The 25,312-nt window shown below is 25.6% G+C and overlaps 1 long non-coding RNA gene and 1 other non-coding gene across 2 annotated transcripts; one reads left to right on the top strand and one right to left on the bottom strand.

Annotated features, from left to right (window-relative positions):
- Positions 1 to 19,055: 19,055 nt before the first annotated feature.
- On the bottom strand, positions 19,056 to 19,127 carry Trnac-gca (transfer RNA cysteine (anticodon GCA)). Its single transcript has one exon. It is a non-coding gene; the product is annotated as a tRNA-Cys (tRNA).
- A 2,032-nt stretch (positions 19,128 to 21,159) lies between these two features.
- Positions 21,160 to 21,992, top strand: LOC145841020 (uncharacterized). Its single transcript, XR_014370136.1, has 2 exons — positions 21,160 to 21,231; positions 21,744 to 21,992. It is a non-coding gene; the product is annotated as an uncharacterized LOC145841020 (long non-coding RNA).
- The last annotated feature ends 3,320 nt before the right edge of the window (positions 21,993 to 25,312 follow it).

Below are 25,312 nucleotides of genomic sequence, written 5' to 3'. Positions count from 1 at the left end.
ATTTGAAATTCCTTAAGTATTCTGGAGTTGATGATAAAGGCAGAGTTGTCAACTGTTTTAAACAAATTTTTTCCAGGTTTTCAAACTTTCCTCCAAGTTTTTAAAAGTACAAATTTAGGGTCTAATTTAGTTTAAACTTAAATTTAAGGTAGAGACTGTCTTAAATAGTATAAAAAATATACTGTAAAGCTACTTTAAATGTGATTTTTATTAAAAAAAAACTTTTAATGAAATTCTTATTTTGGTTCTTAGATTTTTCTGTCAAATCAAAATTTTACTACTTAACATGTTAAAATTGTTAAAAATCCAGATTTTTTCAGGTTTTTATCCTTAATTGTCTAATTCCAGGCTTTTTGGCAACCCTGTAATGGCAAAAAAGTCTTAGGTGTTTTTAATAGTAGTTTTTAAAGAAATCTTTTTGGAAATGCCTTTTTGAAATAAATTAAAAGTCTTGGAAACCATGTTATAATTAGGTTCAAAGAAGGTTTTTGTTTTGAGTAAAAATATCTTAAAAAAAAATAGTTTTCCTTTAAAACTCTTAGTTCTCTTTTTATAAATTCTAACAATAGGATTTTTTTTATAGTAATTAAAGGAGAATTTCCTAAAAATTTGAGGTTAATCGACCAAAAAAGAAGGAAATCTTTAGTAAATTCTCAAGTTGCCAGAAAAAAGACAATGGTTTTTCTTCCATACGAAACTTTTTACACAACTGACAATACTTAGACAATTAATACTATTTTTTATTCTGAAAATGGTATATATTCTTATTATATTTAAATAGAGCTTTTATATAACATTTTATGTTAAGTTTTGTAAAAGAATGGACCATTCTTGTCCCCTTGATATAAATTTATAATATCCAGGAAGATCAAGGAAAATAGCAAGCATATAAATTTTTTAAACTATAACTAGCAAGATACCGTAATGCTACTTTCAAAATATATTACATAAAAAAATCTGTGTAGATAGACCTTAAACTGCCCTGACTTACCCAAAGTTTATTTTTCAAATCCTTAAAAATTTTTTTTTGCAAATAGCATAAACTATTTATACCTTTTCTAAATATTACAACTAAAAGGAAAATTATATTTGTGTTGGGGTAATTATTTTAACCTTGACACCAACCAGTTTTCTAAAAACTTTTCAAATGCAAACTTTATGGGACTAAAAAGACTTAACCTTTGAACCTTCGGCTGAAATATTTTAACATGTGGCCAATTTTTATGAAAATACAATCTGCACAGTTTAAAACGATTTAAACAAGGTTTTATGGTGGCATTTCTTGTTTTTATGAGAAAAAGTAGAAGTTTAAGAAACTTACAAAAATGTATAAAAATTAGATCAAGACAAGAATTGCCTTAATAAAACTTTCTTTGAATCTTTTTTAATTGTTCAAAATGTGTACTTGTGATAATTTGCCAGTTGTAATATATTTTTGCTGAAAAATTATAACTTTATTTTTTAGAGTCCCATAGAGTTTGTTATGATGTTGTTTTTAGAAAATCAATCAGTGCCATGGTGAAAGTTTCTTCAAAATAATAAAAAAATTGCACAGGGTGTTTTTATGATATTTCTAAAACAAAATACTTTTAGAAGCTAAAAGATCAAAAGTTGATTTAACAATAAGCATCTTAATGTGTACGCTTCTGCATTTACTGTTTACTAAACTTGTGAGAAACACTGTTTTTTAAGATAAGACAAAAACTAGTGTACACTCATTTTTATAGTTTTTATACTAAAAATAAGTATTTATAAGTGTCATAAAAGAACTTTATCATTAAGTTGAGAAAATATAAAACAATATAATTTTACTAAATTACAAAAAAGAATAAAATTGTAAACTACTTAGCAGTTTTTAATGCATAATTAAATCAATATACCTCTAAACGACTTTCTCTACTTACTATAAAGTCAAATCATGACAAATATTAATTTCTGACCAAAAGCAATAAATACATATTTTAGTAATAGTGAAGGCTTATAAATAATTAGTCAAGCATTTCATAATCATTAAAATTTCATGTTATTGAACTTATCGGGTATATAAAATAGCTAAATTTTGAAACTTGGTCAACTAAATCTATTCCAGACATAGAATGAAATGCATTTTGAAATTATTTAAAAATCTTCAAACTAGCCTGAGACTTTTATAAAACAACAAAACTGTCCTGAGTTAAAAAAAAGTATTAAAAAGTAAAAAATCCTGAGTCAAACTAAGTTACCCTGAGTCACCTGAAAACTTTCAAAAATTTCAAAATTATCCTGAGTGTCCATTAGTATCTTTAGTGGGTGTCAACCATACTGTTTTTTAAGTAATTTCAATATTTATTTTGTTGTACACATGGTTGCCACTCTTTGAGTCCATGGAAAACTATCCTGTGTGATAAAAAACTGTCATGAAATGCCTAAAAACTTTCCTGATTTTTTTTAATTCAAACATTCTCAATAAATATACTCAAGTTGACGAAATAAATAAATATTAAAAGTGGAACAACTAAATCTCATTTAAGATTAAGAAAAAAAAAAGACTGTGACCTTCATAAAATCTTAAAACTATAATGAGTTTTTTATTTGATACTTGAACTGATTTGAGTCATCCTGAGTTTTAAAATTTAGACTAGCCTCAGTTATTACATCCTGTTTTGTAAAAGCATTTTAAACAGTCATGATGTATTCTGAGTATACTTAATATTTCGATTGTTTGGCAACCAATAATAATTTCTAATCTAACTTAGATTTTTTTAATTTTCCTTCACTTCTTGACTTTTTCTAAACTTTTCTTTAAAATTCAAGAATTGTCCAGGTTAACTTCAAAAAGTAGTGTAAATATTTTATTTTTGAGAAAGTAAAGACATCTGCTTTTTACAAAAAAACAAAGAATACTACTCAGAAATAAATTGAGTTCTTGCTTCATTGCTAAGGTGGTGTTAAGTTCTAATGCAAGCTTTTTGTTCAACATCTAATGCTATATCTTATTGAAAGTATATAGTACCTACCATTGCAATAACTTCTAGCCATCTATGAATTATTTAGATCGTTTGTTATAATGTTCAAATTTTATATTAGAGTGAGTAATCTGATTTTGTTAGTTTTAGGGGTAAAACTTGAAATGTGCTAATGATTTATCTGTTTACTGTGGTAGTAGCAAGGTTTAAATATATAAGCTGTAAGATACAATAGAAAGACAAATAAGGTGAAATTACAAAAAATATAGGTTCCAAAAATTAATTATAAAAGTATAAATTAAATTCAGTTTATCATAACCTTTAAACTATTAATATCAATTTAAAAAATTATTATATTAAACCAAACTGAGATTTAGAGGAGTCACATAAAAACAACTTCAGTTAAGCTACCATGTGGCATACTTTTTAAAAGCCTGATTTAAATCCATGAAAGTACTTCTTTTATTAAATTAATTTCAAAAAAATTTGATATTCATTTAATACAGATTTTTTAAATGTAAAAATTATAATTTAATTTTGTATCTTAAAGATAATTTCAGGAAATAATGAACAATTAAAAAATACATTGGCACCCAATATAAATTTTAAAAAACTTATTAATTCATTATAATACAAAACTATTTAAATCATAAAACTTTAACACAATATCATCAAAATCATATTAATTTGGTAAAAAGATATGCGATAAAAGTTAGATAAACAACATAGTAGAATAAGGGTTGCCAAACTTTTAAACAAAATAAGCCAGTGGGTAATGATAAAAAAAAATTATGATAATTTTTCGCATCAAATTAAAATTTTAGTACTTCACATTCAAAAATTGTTGAAAATTCTAGATTTGTTGGTGATTTTTGATCAATATTCTTGGTTTGTCACGTTTCTTTTCAGAATATCTCAAGTGTCATGTTTTTCTAAGTGTTTTAGCCTAAGTTGTCAAAGCCCAGGTTTTTCTACAGATTAATGCTTAGTGACCTGCTAGCTGGATATTATATAAACATTGAATGATTTTAAACTGTTCAGTACATCAGGATTGCTAAATGTTTTTAAGAATTCTCTCCAGGACTTCTGAATTTCTTCCATGTATTCAAATTACAAATTTTTGGGTGGTCTATTATTAGTATAAAATTGAGCTTAAGGTTAAAGTCTCTTAATTAGTATAGTAAAATTGGAAAACAGAAAGTTGGAAACCTAATTTGAATTTTTTTCTTAAAAAATAAAAAAAAAACTTAATATGTATCTATATTAAAAACATTTTGTCAACTCAAAATTTTATTACTTAATATGTAAATGTGTTTTTTTAGTGATTTTGTTGTGAAAACCAAAATAGAAAGCTACTAAAGATTTTTTAAATACAATAAAACTACAGCTTTTTAGTGTCAGAATAATATTTAAATACTTTACAGGTAAGTATTTTTGAAATCAAAGGTTGTTTAATAATTTCAAATTATAAATTGTCAAATTCTAGGTGTTTCCAGGATTTTAGTTTTTAGGCATGGGGTGGTATGTACAAAACTTGAAATTATAATTTCAATTGAAACTAAAATAATTTTGAATCTAAATTGTAAGTGAAACTTATTATAGTATATAAAATGTATAAATTATTAACTATTAAAAGTAAAGGGTGGCCACTGGTTTTGAATTTTTTTCCAAGTTTTGAACTTTTACAGGATTTATGAAACCACAAGATCTCTGTCTCTTTCAAGTAAAAATTTAATGAAAGGTTAATAATTTTAGTTAGTAGCACAAGTTACTGAAAAGTTTCTATATGGCTTCTTTAATTTTTTTCTATGTAATTCGAAAAGTAATATTTGTTACTGTCTACAATAATTTTTTATTAAATCTAAGTTTCATTGTAGTGCATATAAAAATTATTTTATTTTTTTGGAACAGGCGTTTAGTCGTTTTATACTCTTAACTTAACATTTTCTTTTTAATCTTTTTTACAAAATCAAGGTTTCTCAAGGTTGTTATTTTTTAATTAATTGACTTTTAAATTCAAGTTAAATGGCCACCCTTAAAATAATTCAATACAATAACACTTTTAAAAAGATTTAAATCGTATTTAAAATTTTTAGAAATCTTGAAATGAAGTAAAATACTTTAACAATTTTCAACTTTTTTGTACATTGTTCAACTTTAGAGGCAAGACAAACATACTTAAAAAATATATTAAGGTAAGTATAGCTGAACTTAATATACATGAAGATACAACAAGATAATGATTGTTTATAAGACTGTGATGAAAAGCAAGACATGTATAAATCATTAGAATATATACAGAACAACCTTTATTGAAGAAAAACTTCATTAGAATCAATGATTTGCTCCATATAAAAATTCACAGTTCTAACCTTTGTGATATTTATAGCCTAAATAATGATATAGATAGTTGTGAAATTTGGCTCAATTTTTTGAAACGTTTCTAAACAATTTTTTTAATTTTTATTTAAAAGCCATAAAAGAGTAAAACACTCTGCATGGTTAAACTATTTTTTTTATATGAAATAAAAAAACTAATTAAAAACAAGTAAATATCGGTAGCAAAAAAACATTTTTTTAATGTCTTAGATATATTTTATTAATTGCATAAAATTGGTTTCAAAAATAAGAAACACAAAAGAAATCTAACAAAGCATAAAAGCGAGTTATTTTCTTAACGTTTTGTAAAATATTATTATACATTAGATTCAATAAATTTAGACACAACAACAAACTATCTTAAATTTTCCAATTCTAGGTTTTAGTCAAACAAAGATAATACTTATTCACAAAACTAGCTATATATTTTTCTTTATTATTTTTAACATATCAACCTAAGTTATATGAATTTATTTTTATTTAAATTTATTTAAAATTTATATTTAATATTTTTTCTTAATGATAAAAATTTTACTTGTTTTAATTGGTTTGTTATACATTAAACCAAACACTAGTTTAAACGTCGCACAAAATCTTGTTTACTTCTATGAAGAGTTCTACAATGTTTTTAAAAAGTTGTTTATTGTTTTATTATTACTTAAACTGTCAATTTTTTATAATTTAAGAAGTAGTGAAACTTGAAAAGAAAAAATTTTCTATAAGAGTAACAAACAGTTTCTAATACACAAGCTACTTATTACAACCCGATTAAAAATTATTTAAAACATTGGTGCTCAATATTAAAATGAAGTTTTACAAAATTTCGCTGTACGTACTCGAATTATTAAGATATTTAATAAATTTGTGTTTTTGTGATTTATTGTTAATTTGATTTCTAAACAACAAGGGCGTGTCTAATTTTTTTATTGCGGTAGCACCATTTTTGTTTTAGATATTAGAAAATCTAATTAGTTTTAGACATTAGACACCAGACATGGTAACAAACGTCGCAAATTAAAAATATAACTATCAAAAATCCCCGACAGTAGGATTTTTTAATCTCAAATGTAAACAAACTTTTAAAAATATTTATACATAATAGTTAGTTTATATTCTTAAGATAGGTTTTCTCATACTGAGGATATATAAATTTAAACTAAAATCTTTTTAGTTTCAATATTTAAACCTTTGATTGATTTTGTAGCCTTAAATTAAAACTATATAGTTATTTCTTTAGAACGATTCAGCCTATAGTTTACAACTCTCATTTGTGGACAAAGCATGCACAAAACATAACTTATTTTTATATACTGTAAATATAAAACTAAAGTATATCTCTAAAAATGGTGTTTCTAACTTTAATTGATTAATAAAGATATTAAAACATTTAAGTCTAATGTACCTTCAAGAACTTATGTATTGAACTTTATAAAATATTTATACAAAAAAATAATTAATAAATGATAATGTTGAATAAAAGATTAAGTTACAAATAAAAATTATTTATATCTAAAAGTTTTTTTATTCTGTTTTATTTTTAAACTTCAAGCTAAAAATAATTTGAGAAGAACTTTATTTTTTGTTTTTGAAAAAAAAAAATTAAGGTAGTATGTAAAAACATTATTATTACTTGTTTTAGTTTTACAGTCAAGGTGTTAAAATTGTTTTAGTACATTGTAAATTGAAACTTAAGTAACTTAACACTATAGTAAGTTTATGATAACAAAAGTAATAAAGAATAACTTATAAATTTTATCCAATGTAAAGTATAAGAGAAGAAAATTAGCTATATTTTGTTACTTTAGCTTTCTAGTTACTATAGCAATTAAACAGCTGTAATTAGTGGTTTTCAAATTTTACCATGCCTGTTAGACACTCTTTAAAACAATGCAAATTTTATTGTAATGATCAGCAATTAGTTTATTGTATTAATAAACTAGTGTTAAATTATTATAGACTATTTAACTATCATTTGTGTTTCAGTTTGTTGTTTTTCTAAAAATTGTTTAATAAACATAATATCCTTTAATTAGATCGTTTCTTTAAAAAAGCGTCTAAAAAAACTTAAATTGTTTAAAAAATAGTGTAAAGAGATATAAAGTATTGGTGCAACTTAATATACAATTAAATAGTTTTAAATTTGAAACAAGTACTTAGTTTTTTTTTATAATTAAGTTTTGTAAAATATTATTGTTTATTTAATATATATTTTTTCCTAGAACCTGGTGCACGAAGAATCTTACGGATATTAAGTAAACATTAGTTGGATACCTCTAAACGTCTTGTACAGGACCTTTAAACGAAGTGTCCCTGTAAAGTCTTTAGATACTGTTAATAAAAAATATTGTAGTTTTAACTTTAGATCTAAATAAATTATAAATTAGAGACAATAGTTGAAAAAATTATGAAGTATTATTTTTTAAATATATAGTTAGTGTTAGTAGATGTTAAATGTTACTTAGTAAGTATTTTTTTTATTTAAATTAAGAGTTGCAACAACCTTAGATAATAAATTATAATAAAAATTATAAAAAAACTATTAAGCTAATTAGTCATATTGATGGTCGAATTTCTCCTCCGAATTCGTCTCCACTTGACGATGCCTCGCCGAAAACTGATCCAGCAAAGAAGATTTCCTGTAAAACAACTGAAGAGTTCGATCACTGCCCAGTACAGCTGTTTTTGCAATAGTTCGTCTAGCTCTTGTAATTGTAACTTGTTGAACAATCTTTATGTATAATAGAACAAATGTTTGAAAAATATACCCTGATTCGAATAGCTAAATCTTGAAGTTTTTGAAGCATTCATATGTAATTTTTTTTTTATAATTTATTGTGCATTTTAGATTCTCTTATGAAGTACTAACGTCTTCTAAAAGTACTTTAACTCGATTTCGCTTGTAAAGTGCACTCAAAACTATTTCTATAACTTAGATTTTTATTAACAAACTTTTATTTATAAATTAACTTAAATAGTTTTCAAACTTGTATCAACTGATTGTAAACAATAATAAAACGCCATAAAAAATCAGTCTGTTTTATGTAACTTACATTCTGTTTTATGATATGAATGGTTTTTAAATTAACTTGTAATATAAAGGACTATATATAAGTAAATATAAAATCATTTTTTTACTGTTTAAAACAATTTATCAACGAAATACTCGCTTACAATATGTTATACACGCTCCTAACATACTAATTTTGTGTTTGTTTTTTGTGAACAATCTATAAAATGAAAAATAATTATGAAATAAAATCAGTAACATAATAATTAATTTATTATTAATTTATTGAGCTCTGAAAATCAAGGTCTACCTCAAACTATTTACTACAGAAAGACACTTCGTTATACTTGTCACAAAAAAGCATAATTTTTCATATTTTGCACAATAATTTTAAGTTCACAGTTCTGTTGTTTCATATATGTTGATCATTAAAAACACATTTAGTGACAAAAAAAAATAGACGTACCCTTAGTGAATAAAATTCTTGTTTTTAAATAAACTTATAATAATGTTGTAATAATATTACACAAACTGTTATTGTGTTTATTTTATCAAAGTACAACCTAAATAATCTAAACTTAATATACTAAACAGCATTTTACGTTTTTGTTAAATTAAAGCATTATATAATATGTGTTGTCACTCCAAAAGTCACTTAGTTGGACTAAATAACAAAACTATATTAAAGTCAGTTTTCAATAGAATAAAATAGTTGTTGTAATCAATTGAGATATATGTTGTAATAGATGTTTTTAAATCAATATTTTGTTTTTAAGCTTGCACTACTAAATTAAAGAAAAAACTTTTTATTATCATGTACTCCTATGTTAATCAAATATTTTAAGTATAGGTGGTGTGGGTAACTGTCATGAGCGTAAAAAATTGCACGAGGGGACAAAATTGCACGAGTGCACAAATTGCATGGAGACATTTTTGCACGGGTTGAATTATTTATTTTTATAATTATTTTATCAGTTCTACTTTTTTTTTATTTAGTTTTTTTTTTTTACTATCAATGTTACCCCTTACTATCGGTCAGTAACTTATTTATTTATTTTTATTTTTTCTATCACTATTACCCCTAACCCTCGGTCGGTAGCTTTTCTTTTTTTATAAATTTGTTTTTTAGTTTTTATTTTCTTTTTTTATTTATTTATACTTTCGTTCAAAATTGACCCTTGGTGCAAAATTGTTTTCGTGCAAATTTGTCTTTGTGCGATTTTGTTCTCGTGCAATTTGGTCTCCTCTTGCAATTTTGACCTGTTCCCAAGTAGTGTATATGCAAATTAGTTATTATTATACGTATTTAATAATCACAATAATTTAAGTATATTGTGCGGCTTAGACAAGTTAATTGGCATTAACTTCTAAATGTGCGAAATTCGTTATATTAGAGATTATTATAATGTCAGGTTTTAGTTAAGATTTTAGATAGGTAATGTACGGTCCAGATCTAGTCAAATTTCGGCCTGCTAAGTAACTTTAAAACTACTTGTGCAAAACAAATAAAATTAGTTATTTGATAATTAATATTTTGAAACACGCTTTCAATTTGGTTTTCAGTTCACAATAGCACTTCCTAGATCACAATAATACTAAATCATTTTACTACAATTTTGCTCGAGTTGTTAAAATTTCTTATATGTTAGTTTTTTAAATAACGCAGCCCACAAGTACATATTTTTAACAAGTTGACGCGATAAAGGATTTTTTAGTAAATATGACCTACTGGCTAAAAAAGTTGATCACCACTAACCTAAAGATTTCATTAGTTTCTAAACAGTTTTTTTTTTGAACAGAATTAATTACAGAACACATAAGGCTTTTTAATAACTAAGTATTATAAAATACTTTACCAGTCTTATAATAAAATAACTGCAAATTATTTTTTCAAGCCCTTTAAATTACTTTGAACACTGCCCAAAAAAGCGTGCCTAAAAATTACTAGTCTAAATCACATTTCATACACAATTTTTTTAACGTAGCGTACTCAAGAGGAAAATTACTGTATTAAATCATGAGGGGCGATATTTTTTCAAATTTCTGAAAAGGGGGCGATTTAGTAAGTGAGCTTGGGAAACCCTGATGTAAACTGTGATGATTAGTTTGAGTTCTGTTCTAAAATTTGTTTATGTAAGTGGTAGTTGTTATACTTATTAATTAAATACAAAAAGCTAAAACACTTATTGTATATCATTTTTTAAAATTAAATCAAAAATTTTAAGTAACTTAAATTTTAATTAAACGTAATCAAATTTTGTTCACTAAAATAACTGTTCAAAATTTAGGTTTAATTGTTTGCTAAAAAAGATCCTAGTGAAGTAACTTCACTGGAATATAAATAAAAACAAATTATACAGTAATCTTCCTTTATTCTACCAACATATGTTTCTGTGTGTCAACGAATCAACACACTTCAACTGGGTTCTGTAAAAAATAATTACTGTAATGAGAGAATAGAAGCATAGAATAAAGTAGGTGTATACATGTTTTCAATAAAATAAGATATTTTCTACAGAAAATAGTTATTAATAGGTGAAATACTTAATATTAAATCCGACTGTTATAATAGTATATAACATTTGTGATTATTAAGTCTAAAATAAGTAAAATAAGCTAAATTACACAACAAAACATAATATAAACAAACAACTCACGTTAATGGGAAAGATAACTAATTCAAACTTTATTGTTGTTAACTAATGAAAAATACATTCGTTACAACTAATAATTACGTCACAATGTAAATGAGGTTATTTAAACTATTTAATTTGTATTGTAAAGAACATTAATTTAGTTTTTATGTAATCTATTTTGAACAAAAATAAAACATTAACCATTAGTTAGTAAATCAATAAAATTTAATAAAACTTAACGACGCTGAAGGCAATAAAAGTCACAGAAACTCGATGTAACATGTATATTATATAACTTTGTAATGTTTGAATCCAAGTTATATAGAATTAGGGAGCAGATTTAGTTGAAATATAAAAATCAAAAAATGAAAAAATTAAACTTTAAGGAAAAAACAAAACACAAAAAACAAAATTGTTATTGGGCTTACAATGTACTGACCGATAATTCATTTACAGCGACATACATAAAATCATAATGACCTAAATTAAATATATATTTTATTTTATGATTAATAAAATAATTAATTGGTAAAGTATGAGTCGGCTGTTTAATCGGCTGTCCCATACAGATATTTTAAATTTTTAATAAGATTTGTGTTATATATGAAAGTTAAAATGTAAAACAACAAGGTAGTCATATGCTAAGTATAAACCTGCAGTTCACTAAAAGTAAAATTTGAACCTGCAGTTCACTAAAATATTTAGTTAAATATCATATTCAAATTATATTTAAGTTTTTTAAGTGATTTTTATATTTTAATTCTTATTTTAATTAAGTTTAATAAGTATAAGGATAGGGTGGCAATTTTACCCAGACTTAACTAGACTGTATTGCAAAGTATTAAATTACTAATTTGTTAAAGACTATTTTTTAATTTATGGCTTTATAGATTGTTCATTCAACCTATACACTCATCTTTGTTAATATATTAACATCGTAACTTACATGTGTAAGCGAATACTTTGTTTAGTATAATACAAACATATTAACTTAAGTCAAACAATAGTTATTTGTAAAACAAGTTAATTAAATCTTATTTAAAAATTTTATTTTCAGAACTTAGTTGCACAATAAAATATTAATTTTTTACTCATTTTATTTATACTTTTTTTTAATTACATAGATGGTTCACAAATACAGACACGAAATTGTTATGTTAGATCGTACTTGAATTTAAGATAAACATTTGTATTTAAAGTTCTTTTCTGCGTGATTATCAGAAGCGTTTTAAAATTTACTTACTAATTTATGTTATACCAAACTAAGTTATAAATATCAGACTTTGATTTTATATTGCGAATTATTTCTGTTTGCAATCACGCGAAACTATGAAAGTTAAATAAGAAATAAAAAATTGAGAATTAAGAAATTACTAAATTATAGAAATAGTTTTCAAACCACTAAACAAGAAAAGTCAATAAAGGATTTTAAAGAACAATTAGAAGACGTCATTACATGATAAAAGAATTTAAAAAGCACGATAAACTATTAAAAAAAAAGATGAAACTTTATATGGATGCTTCAAAAACTATAGGTTTTAACTATTTAAATCAGGATATACTTTTTGAACACTTGTTCATTAGACATTTAAAGTTAACGAAATTTTGTTATTGTCATTTATTTGTTAAACAAGTTATAATGATAAGAACAACACACACGATAGCAAAGATAGATTGCAAAATCAGCTGCACTGGACTGTGATCAAACATTTCAGTTGTTCTACAGGAAACCTTCTTTGCTGGATCAGATTTCGGCGAGGCATCATCAAGAAGAGATAAATTCGGAGGTGAAGTTTGACCATCTATATGCTTTGGAGGTAAGCTTATGTGGCTAGGAAGCGATCTATCAGGACTATTGCGCGTAGGAAGTGAATCAGTACCTGCATTAGAATTCGCTGGTGAATTTTTACCACGTCTAACATAAATTGACAGGAAATCTTTATCAGGCCAAACAGGTACCGTCGGCCAGATTTTAGCGGATCCCCCTGCAATTGGAGGGAACTGATCATCGTAGAATTCAAAAGTTGGAAGGAAATTCTGTTTTAAAACAGGAGTTTGTTCTACATATGAATTGTTCTCAGGATCTTTATCAAGGTCTTCTTTAGATGAAATTTTCTCAGGATTTTCATCAGATGAACTAATCTCAGGATCTTTATCAGATTTTCTTTCAGGCGAACTACCAACATCAGACTTTTCTGATGAGTTTCTAGCAAGTCTGACATAATTTGATTGTAAATCTTTATTAGGCCAAACAGTAGGCAGATTCCAGATTTCAACTGATCCTCCTGCAATTGGCGGGAATTGATCATCGTAGAATTCAAAAGTTGGCTGGAAATTCTGTTCTAAATCAGGAGTTTGTTCTACATATGAACTGTTCTCAGGTTGTTTATCAACATCTTGATCAGGTGTGACGGTCTCAGTAACTTTATAAAAGTCTTCACCAGATAAAACTATCTCGGGATTTTCATCAGATGAACTGATCTCAGGATCTTCATCAGATTTTTTGTCAGGCGAACTACCAACATCAGACTTTTCTGAAGAGTTTCTAGCAAATCTAACATAATTTGACTGTAAATCTTTATCAGGCCAGACAGTAGGTAGAGGTAAGATTTTAACGGATCCACCTGCAATTGGTGGGAAAAGATCATCGTAGAATTCACAAGTTGGCAGAAAGTTCAGTTTTAAATCAGAAGTTTGTTCTACATATGAACTGTTCTCAAGATATTTATCATGATTTTCATCAGATGAACTGATCTCAGGATCTTTATAAGATTTTTTGTCAGGCGAACTACTATCATCAGACCTTTCTGGTGACATTTTAACAAGTCTAACATAATTTGACTGTAAATCTTTATCGGGCCAAACAGTAGGTAACTGGATTTCAACAATTCCACATGCGATCGGCGGGAACTGATAATTGTAGTCTTCAGATGTTGACAGAAAATTCAGTTTTAAGTCAGGAGTATGCTTTACGGATAAACTAATCTGAAGATCTTTATCAGAATCTTCAACTGATTTAATCTCCGAATCTTTCTCAGGATCTTCTTCAAATGAATTAATCTCAGAATCTTTATCAATATCTTCTTCAGATAAATTAATTTCAGTATCTTCTTCAGATGATTTAACCTCAGGACCTGCGCCAGGAATCGGCTGTACAACTCTAACTGTAAGTACAGGCTGTAAGCTTTTATCAGGCCAAACAGATATCGGCGGCCAGATGCTATCAGATTTATCAGAAATTGGCGGGAACTGATCGTCGTAATCTCCGGATGTAGGAAGAAAATTTAGTTCCAAAATATTAATTTCCTCCACAATTTGATCAGATTCGTCAGGAGTTGGTTTTAAACTTCCAGCGGGCCAAATGGTAACTGACTGCCAAACTACAGCTTTACCTGGAATTGGCGGAAAATGTTTGTTGTAGTCATATTTAAATGCGTCGCAATAGTAGATTCTAAGGATTTCTTCAGAACTAACAGGCCAAATTGAAATTGGTTGATGAACCATCTTGGATTGTTTTGAGACTGGCTCATCATAAAAAGCAGAGTATCCAGTAAAGTATTCTATTTTGCAGCTTTTTGCCATTTGAATCACAATGTGAATGTATAAGATGTTTAGCTAAACTGAAATTAGGAAAAGCATTAGAATCAAAATTTCTCAAAATTATACAACTAATTTTACAAATATTAAGATTAATAGGCATGCAGAGATACTTTTCAGACAACAGAACATTATCAAAGTTTCTTAAGCATAAAACTCAAACTATTGTTTTTCTGTTACTTCAATATAGATTTAAATATAAAATTCCATTTTAAAGATTAAAACTTCGAAGGTCAAAATTCAGCTAACTTTGTTTGATGTCAACGATATAAATTTGAAATAAATTATTCTCTCCAAACAGTTTTTTGGCCTAAAATTTAATAGTTAGTTTAATACTAGTCAATAAATATGTACATAGTTTAAGTTAAATAGTAAATTAAACAATTCTAAAAGCTGCAATTAATTTTCTTTAATATGAAATATAGATATTTTAAATTGTAATATTGGTTCAAAAAACAATATGATTTTCATTGCCTTATTTCTATATAGTTAGTAAATAATTATGAGACACTGAAATTTATAATATTTATAACTTGAATTTTAATTAACTATAAGTGATTGTGTTATTGAACAATGAGTTTTGAAGTACACAAGTTTTAATCATAAACAAATTTGGTCAAATCCATTTTACTCTAAAAATAGTTAAGCAAGATGTTTAAAACTTAGTTTTGAAATCGTTTTAACGTAATATAACTTAGGTGTTTGGTTTTACTATTTTTTAGCTAGTTGTATACATAAAAATAAAACTTCATATAGAATAATTTCAATGAAACAAAACAATGCTAATATCTAAAAAAATAATATTAGAGTTTCTAAATATTGTAAATTAGCATGTATAATCACTCAAAATTATTTAAACAAAAATGTTCAAAGTCGTTTAGAACGTAGGTGAAGAGAACTTAAGTTATTAGTTTAAAACAAACTTTGCGATATAATAATTAAAAATCTAACATTTATTTTAATTCTAAAAAACGTAAGAAAAACACAAGAAAAAATGTTTGTTATGTAAAAATGTGTAAAGTATAAAATTTAAAAATTGTTTATGTTGTTGATTTTAAAGGTGTCTCCATTATACCTTTGATCATGTACATGTTATTTTAAAATCAATTGTTGTAACTAAAAAAATAAGCAAACTTTAGACTTAATATTACAATAAAATATTACATAAGTATATGATATATTGTTAAGGTTTACTGAAAAAAATCAAAATTTAATGAAATTTGTTAAGCTACTTATAGGCTGTAGTTTACATTTATATTACCTAAGAACAAAAAGTCAATATATTAAAGATCGAAGTAAAATTAATAAACTACATAGTTCGAATTTACAACCAACAATGCAAACAGTAGACATGTATCAATTTATATTTATTTAATTTTTTTAGATTATAAAATTTCAATCTTAACTTCTAGATTAGTAAGTGGCTCACTGACTATAAACTTTAGTAAGTTATAAAATAGTTTTTGAATTTTCTAATTTTTTTATAAATTTTAAACTAAATATTTAAAACTCCTTGAATATCAAAATACAGTGATCTTTAGAATTAAAATAGTACTTAAATTTGCTTTGATGACTTGGTAAACGATTTATTTTGAACTATAGATCATGTTATTGTCAAGTTATTGAAGTAAGTACAATGTAAAAACAAGTTAAAAACTTTTTTTCAATTGATAATTTATAAAAAGTAAAGTCTTTCTAATATGTAAGAAAATAAAAGTTTTTGCACGGCAACTTTACAAATAAATATATATATTAAAAATATACAAACCTTACTTTAATCAACTTTTTTTATTGATGCAAATTTTAGTTTTTGTTTTTTATTCTAGTAAGGTTCTTAGCTAAATTAAAAACTTTTAATGAAATTTTTTATACCCAATGAAAATAATTAAATTTGAAGCTGAACTATGAATGTTAGAAAGATATTATTAGTCGAAAAGTTTCGTTATAAGTTTGTTTGGTTATAAGTTTTTAAAAGGTTAATTTGGGCTACTGTAAAAAAAACCGCTAGGCTCCGCTATCGAACATCAAATACAATGATCACTGAAGCACACCTTAAAGAAAAATAAAACAAAAAAAGGTACTTTAAAAAGTCGTAAAATTTTTACCATTTTGTTTCTTTACTCAATGCTAAAACTATTCGATGATGGAATTTTTTCAACTTAGTAATTTTAATTTTTAATTTTTTGGTTTTATTAAGCGATATCGAAAACAAAAAGTACTTTACAGTTTTTTTACGATAATAGCTTTTATGAGAAAAGTTACTGCACATGGAATAAAAACAAGACTATGCTTCATATATATATTGGCATTCCCCTAGAATAAAGTAATATAAACTAAGTATATAAAAATAAGCTGTTGTCAATGCAAAAAATAGATAAGAGTGTAAGAATCTTAACTTTCTAACTTATAAAACTTGCTAAATTTGAACTTTAAATTCTTTTGATATAGAAGTTATATTTTTCTAGCTCAACTTACCCAAATTTTTGTATCGATAACTAAATTATATATATAAATTTATTGAAAAGAAATATTTTAAGGCATTTATACTAGTTCTTAAAAGTAAAACACAATTTTCCCTTGACAAATTAAATGCTTTACAAGGGGGTCAAGCTAGTAAATACATTAAGTTTATTTTACCTGTCTCTTAAATCATTAACATTGAATCATAACTAAAACTAATCTATAACAATTTTGAAACCCATTGTTTAGTTAATAAACACCTATTAAGTTGTGGCATTACAAACATTAAAGTTAAGAAAAATCCTAAATCTCAAAACCTCTAGCAAGAGTTTATTCCCATTATAAGTAAAAACATTACCAACGACCCAGCTACGTGATTACTTCCACCAAAATTAAACTCAAAATCAATTTCAGAGAGTAAAAATTCAATTACAAATTATGTTTAAAATTCAATAAAAAATAAAAAATATGTGATTACTTCTACTAAACTAAATCAAAAATAAGTTAAAGCAAAAAAAAAAAAAACTACATATCAATGTATTAAAAGTATGAGTATAATTTTCTAAAAATGCTAAAAATGTAAGTTAGTTAAGTAATTAGGACCGAACTATAGTAGATACCAAAGTTGTTAAAATATAATAACTTCTCGTTTTATTTTTTCTTTTTAGAGTAGAAACCTAGTCCATGTAGTTTCTAGTTGACAATATAAATAAAAAGTTTATTTGCTATGGTATCAACCAGTGGCGTCGCGTGGTCTTTTTGTTAGGGGGTGCTACAGATTGATATTGTCAAATTAAAAAGTTCCATAGTTTGAAACATTTACATTAAAATCATAAAATTAATATGAAGAAATAGCAATTTTTTTGAAAAAAAACTTAACATATTTGTTTAACTAAAAACAAATAAGAAATAAATAAAAAAACATATATCTAATACCTTTGTATATCATCACCCTTTCTTAACAACTGTAGCTACTTTTACTTTTATTTATGTTCATGTAATTTTCTGTATTTGCACAACTATAAATTTACTAACTTAGTTTTATGACTTGTCTAACTGTTAGAAAAAAAAAGTAAGTAAATAAAAAAAAACAAGGTTGCTCCTGCTCGAGTTTTTCCTGCTCGAGTTGCCTCTGCTTGAGTATTCCCTCCTCGAGTATCTTCTGCTCGAGTTCAACTTGTCTTATAGTACTCGCGTTGTAGTAAATTTTAAACAACGATTATGATTTAATTCACTTGGTGTTGAAAGTTCACGCAGCTCCAAAAATCAACTTTTCAACAACTTTTGTATTGAAAACTTGTAAACATTTAGGATGCAGCTGACACAGATTGAGCTTGCAGATTCAGTTTTACGAACACTTTGAACATCAAATATAAAAACTAATTTAGTAGAAAAATAAACGACGTTCATGTACACATTTGGCTGTATTTTTTGTACAAACTCACAATAACATAATTTTCTTATATTTTTAGCTAATATAAAAACTTTTATATCATTTTAAAGCTCAATTCCTCAGCTTTATAATAAGATTACTTTGACGTAGTTTGGGGCTGTACAGCTGATTCAGGGGCCCATTTAAAGCAGCGTGTTTAAAGGCTTAAACGCTAAAATAAAAAATTAAAAAGCATTATTTTTCATTTTTTTAAGTGGAGCTACAGCTCCAGCGTTCCACCCGACGCGACTCCCCTGGTATTAACTCTTAAAGTATTCATAAAAAAAACTTAAAACTTTTTTGAACCATGTTTTAAAATAGGTACCATAAAGCCAAATTGTTTTAAAGTGGGGTGTATATACTAATGCTGAATAAACTATTTTAGCTTTAAAAACAAAGTTATTGAAAAGTTTATTATTAAACATTTAAATCTTACTCATGAAAACATAATTTAGGCATTTACCTAATTATACAAACGTTTCATAGCTTTAATAAATAAAGCTTATAAAACTTCTTAAATAAACACATTTGACTGTGTAAAAGTAAATTTACACTTATTTCTAAAGCATAACTAAAAAAGGTTTTGCAGAAAAAAATCGAGGGGACACTCGGATTTGAACCAGGGACCTGTCGATCTGCAGTCGATTGCTCTGCCACTGAGCTATATCCCCTTGAATTCATGCATAGTAAATTCAGTTTATAAATAACAAGCGCTCAGCCTAGAGCAAATAAACGCACGAATGAAGTAATAACGATGAACGTAATTGGAAATTATTTTAAAGCTTTTTGCAAGCTTGATTTGGCTTTTCTAAAATAAAGTATGCTTTATATGATATTTTTGTAAAGGAAAATTATATTAATTCTAAAATATTGAATTTTTAACTTTATTCTAAACATAATTTAGCTTATTAACGTAAGTTCCATTGTGTTTCACGCTATAAAAGCTATACTTTTATATTTACAACAAAATGCAAACTTTGGTTTATTTTTAAATTCTTCTATTTTTGTTGAATTTTAACTAATATTTCATCAGAAACGATGATTTTGTTGAAATATTTCATATACTTGTATTCGTGATCATTTTGACGTAAAAATCAAAAGTTTTTTAAACAGTTTGGAAAAATTTCCTTATTATTTTATAAATATTACTGTAAAAAGAGATTGTTGATTTTTAAGCAGTTTATAGCTTCAAAAAACTATCGATAAGTAATTAATTAGAAATTGTGACTTAACAAAAAGGAAAATAAAAGTAAATTAATAAAAAGATAATCGTGCTTTTGGATAGAAAATAACTTGTTTATTAATTTAAACTTGTTACTCTGGATCTAAAAAATAACAAATTTTATTTATGTACGCTATGTTTTTCTTTTTATGTACATTTAAATATGTAGTTTTATGGACTTTATTTATCTTAATATTTTCTTAGCTACGAAGCTTACAGCTTATACCGAAACTTACTTTTGTGCCTAATTATATCAAACTTAGTATTAAATTTACTTATAATAAATTTACTTAAATGCTTAAATACAACCAAAAACTCTTTTCAAAAAAGCATTGTTTTATATGTGGTATAAATGTTTTGCATTATAAATTTGGACACGTTAAAAAAAAAAACCGAACAAAAACAATTATTTAGATATAATATGAATCTTATCTTAACCGCTTTTAATTTGCAATAAATATTTTAAAAACCATTTCTTTGTGAAAAATTGAACGAAGTAGGTGATTAATATTAAAAACTTTAAAAAGGGCGTAAATAAACTTTGAAGTACGTATAGTTTTTAGACTTATACTTTTTTAATATCGCATTTATCTTATCTTTTTTCTTCTGACTTTGCATATTTCCAACTGATGAATTGTAACTTTTTTATTTTGGAGCATGACAATTTATCATTGCAAATAACGCGGCTATAACCTAATTAAAACCCCTTAGCTTCTAATTTTATTTTTGTTTCTAGATATCTGAGATGTTTAACAAGAAAATTTTAAACTCCATAATCTATATACCTTTTTCACTATAAGTTTACTTAGTTTACTCCTTTATTAGTCTATTAAAGATAAACTACGAATTATATCATACCGATCGAAACGATTCATTTTTTTCCACACGTGATAAACATAACAAACCCCTTATAAGAGAAATTCACTCCATTTAGCTTTCCGCGCAAACAATTGAGTACTGATAAAAAACAATTGAGTGCAAATGTTTAGTTTCGTGCGCATAAAACTACGTGCCGTGTGCAAAAATCTAGTATCGCGTGCAAAAATATTAGTAGCGTGCGCAAAACAAAACTTTATATAAAAAGATTCGATTGCTTTTGGTTACAATAAAGCTAAATTGAACTAATCAGTAACAAGTCGATTAAAAAAAGTGAAAATATACAAAATGGACCCTTGCAATTGTCAATGTTAGTTTATAAATAGTAATAAATTTCTTATTATAAACAATGTTTTTGAATTAAAAATACTTGAATAATATTTTTAAACATTATGCAATAAACGTTATAAGTAAATAGTTTACAATTAAAATCTTTCAATGAAATATTTTCTGTTTATTTAAACGAAAAGAAGCAAACTTTTCAACACTTTACCCTTATCAAAATATGAGTAATACTTTGTATTTTAAACCTAGTCAATATAAAAATAATATTTATTAACTAGTATATCATTAATTACAGCAACAAACTCATGCCAATGCAACGCTTGCAATGATTGTTCTAGTTGTAAATGCAAAAATCCATGTAGCTGTACCAAATCTTGCTGTTAAAAAATGAGGTAAGTGAAAAACATTAAAACTGTATAAATTTGTTAGAAAAGCTTTTTACAAAACTTGAGTTAAATAATACATTTTAAAGCTTATACACTAACAGTTATAAAAAATTCTATGTAGTAACTTTTGCTACTAATTACTTTTGAAATTTTTTTGAGTTGTTTAGATTTAAAACTTAATTAAAAAGTAGGTATACTTTTCTTAAATCTGTTACTGGAAGCTTAGTTATCACCTACTGATTTGTATAAAAATTGTTGGTATACTATAACTTAGAATTAAAGTCAACTTCTAAGAAAACTTTTAAGCTTATTGAAAAGTATACGTAAAAAATGTTACTATAATTATTAAAAGTTAAAAGTTGTATATAAAGCATATTCTTAAAACAGTTCTGCTAACTGTGTAAAAAGTTTTTAATTTTTGTAATTAATAAAACAACAATTAAAAACTTGATATAAGTTTAATGAATGCTTAAAACTTTTATAGATTTTTTATCTTACATAACAAATAATAATTTTAGATGTTGGATACTTGAAACAGAAATAACCTGAAAGATGGTGTCCTTTTTAAAACTTTTACGATGAAGTAACTACTTTTGTCTAATCATAATTTCTGAAAGAGTTTTTCTTTTATAAGTTCTTAAATATTTTATGATTTTCCAATGTGTTTTTTGGAACTTCAGAAGTTAAAAAGCTTATACATTTTTTTAAAGTACTGTTTGTAAACTTGTTGAGTGCTCTACTAAATAACCAATAAACTTTATATTGAATACATGTTTTTTATCTAAAGTCTATAACTAGAGGTTCTTTAAGTTATTAAAACAAATTAACTAGCTTATACTAACGAAGTTTAGTACAAAAACTTAACTAACATTTATAGACTAAAGACTATAAACTTTTTACCTCATAATACTAGTAAAAGAATATATCTTTTTATATTATAAAAAGTAAATATTAAATTTATTTCTGAAACTAAATTTGTTTGCTATTATTAAAATATGTTAAATGAAAAGCTAATTTATAACAGTTACCGATTTCGAGTTATTAAAATTATTATTCACACCAAATTTTTCATATACGATGGATAGCGAAACTTTGTTCATCGAATAAAGTATTGTGGTTCACAAGTATTATCCTTTTGATTTTCCAACGGGCTTTGCTTGATTCAATACCTAAACATGATTGCCTGTTACGTTATCTACAAAATATGAGTTATATATTTGATTGACATTAAATCAGTCATTAATGGTGGATTTAATGTTAAACTATCAAATGTATTTAAAAAAAAAATGTTATTAAAAAAAAGTGATGTACCGGACTCACTATCTGGGTCCGGATCCAGCCGGATCTTTATATGTAAATAAAATCCGGACCCGGTTTCGGCCGGATTCTAATTAAAAAAAAAAGTCCGGATCCGGCCGTTTCGGATCTAGTTAGTAAAAAAGAGCATACAGGAAAGTATTTTTTTAAAATCAAACCCTATGTAAATTAAAAAGTCATTTTCGTCAGAAAATACGTTCGAAAATTAAACACCTACCGTGATTGGCTCATTTTGTACACATGAATAATTTACATTTGCTTACATTACCTATGAATCAAAAATTTCAGAAATGCAACTCTTTACCTATGTTGTAAAATTAAAAACTTTACAACTAAATTATCAACTTTATGGCTAGCAGTTCTACTGGTTATTAGATTAAAGTAATTTTAGACTCAGGCTAGTTTATACTCACTCTAGCTAGTTTTTTTTTGACTTAAACAGTGGCAACCCTGCTAGTTTGAAAATTTTTGGGAATTTTTGAAAATCTAATGCAGCCTCAGGCTAGTTTAGTTTTTTATAAAAACTCCGGCTAGTTTAAAGATCTTTTGAAAAACTCAGGCTAGTTTTCTTTTAGATGTTGAATGAGTTTGAGATGATCCAGTTTTCAATATTTTGTGATTTTCTAGTTAATTTTGTTCAAGAACTTGATTTTAGATTGGTAAGGCTATAGAGGGGTCCACCTTGATTTTTACAAGTTGATCTTATTTGATAGATTTTAATCTTAGCTACCAGATACTTTTTACAGCTTAAAAAAATTCAAAGTAGTTTTCTAGATACAAGGGGTCAAAGCTGGCCAGCTCAATAGCTTCCTTATAGAAGGTGCAAACTAAAAAGGCGAAAAAAAAACCACTTGATTTAAAAATCTATCTCCTCCTACAGTTTTTAAGCAATCTTATTCAAATTTTCACAGTTTACTCTTTACTAAATTTTAAATAATTTGAGTGTAGGAATTCTTTTTATGTTGAGAAAAAGTCCCCTTTTCCAAAAAAAGGTGTTTTTTTTTAATTTTAGACCTTAAATTTGTAAATTTCAATTATTTGAAATTACAACACTCAAAAGCTTTTAAACTATGTAAGGAATATTTTTTTTGAAAATTTGAGGTACCTAGCTTAAAAAACCTAGGAGGAAATAGATAGGAGAATTTTAGTTAAATGGATATTTCCGCTTTTTTAGCTAACACCTTCCATTAGGTCCCTATTGAACTCTTTGGCTTTGACCGCTTATATCTCAAAAACTACTTTGAACTTTGTAAAGCTATAAAAAACATCTGGTAGCTAAGATAGTATTCTATTAAATAAGATCAACTTATAAAAAAGTGGTTAACCCCCATATAGCCTTAATTGTAAACATTACTTAAAATGTTTAACCTTGTGGCTAAATGTTCTACTGGTTATTAGCTTAAAGTAATTACTTTTTTGGTTTTTTAAAACCTCATTCTGACACAGGAAAGTTTATAATCACTCAGGTTAGTTTTTTTGAATCAAAGAGTGGCAACCCTGATATTAGCTAAAATTAGGTGATACTCTGGTTGCCAAAAATCATGGAAGTTTATTAGTTTAGCAAAAAAGATATTTTAGTGTTTTTTATTGTTCTTTCAATTCTAAGTTTTTTTACTGTTCTTTTAATTTTAAGTTTTTCTTTTGTTCTTTCAATTTTACTAAAATTTAAATGTAAATATTGTTCAGAAAATTAGCAAACATACCAGCTAATATTTTTTACTCTTAATCTTAACTAGACCTTAATAACATATCATAAACTTTCTTATAATTTAATTATTTTAGCAGCACATTGATACTTTTTAGTTTAATTTTTTTTAAACTATAATTTTTCAAAATTCAAAAGTATATAGTTAGATATAACACATAAAAGATAAACTTCACACAATTATACTTAGTTAGTAGTTAATTATATGAAATTGCATTATCGTACATAGTAGTTTTTATACTACTTACATTACAAATAACTTGGAGTATTAAGAATCCGCTTCCGGATCCGGCCGGAATTCAATTTGAAAAAAAAATCCGAGTCCGGTTCCGGCCGAATCTTAATTTGAAAATAAAAATCCGGATCCGGTTCCGGCGGGATTCTAATTTGAAAAAAAGTCCGGATCCGGTTCCAGCCGGATCATAGTTTGAAAAAAAAGTCCGGATCCGAGTCCGGTACATCACTATCAAAAATATATATGTGGTCAATGTAGTTCATGACTAGTAATTGCTTATTAGAGAAATACGTAATTTTAGCATCAACTAGCGGATATACGTATTCGCTTCAAATCTTATGATTTCAAAACAATTACAACTAAATAAGTTTGTTCAAGTAATTCATAAAAAAACCATTAAAAACTTGTTGTGCCGTTTTTCACTTTTACTGCTACAATTTAATAACTGTTGTTTCTTTTATTAATACATTGAAGAAAAATTTACGTTAATCGTTTTTTCTGTCTTAGCTTGTAATTTATAAGTGTTAGAATCACTAGATAAACTATTTGGTTTTAAAATTAAAAACCAGTTGTTTACATTAAAACAAAAAACATATTTAAAAATTGAATAAAATCATAAATCATTATAACAAATAAATGCTTGAAAAAAATTTAAAGTTTAAATAACTTTAAAAAAAATAATATTTATCGAGTATCTATTTAACTTGAAAGATTTTCGTAATTTTTAAAACAGTTTTCATTTTTTTAAACTTAGTTTTTTTATATAGATACAAAGGCACTGTTTGTAATAAAAAATACCTAAGTTATAAGCCGAAAAAATATTTTCAAAT

Source organism: Thalia democratica, chromosome 7, assembly GCF_965202585.1.
Source record: "Thalia democratica chromosome 7, ktThaDemo2.hap1.1, whole genome shotgun sequence".
Lineage (NCBI taxonomy): Eukaryota > Metazoa > Chordata > Thaliacea > Salpida > Salpidae > Thalia > Thalia democratica.
The sequence above is the reverse complement of the archived record's forward strand: the minus strand, read 5'-3'. Positions and strand labels throughout refer to the sequence as shown.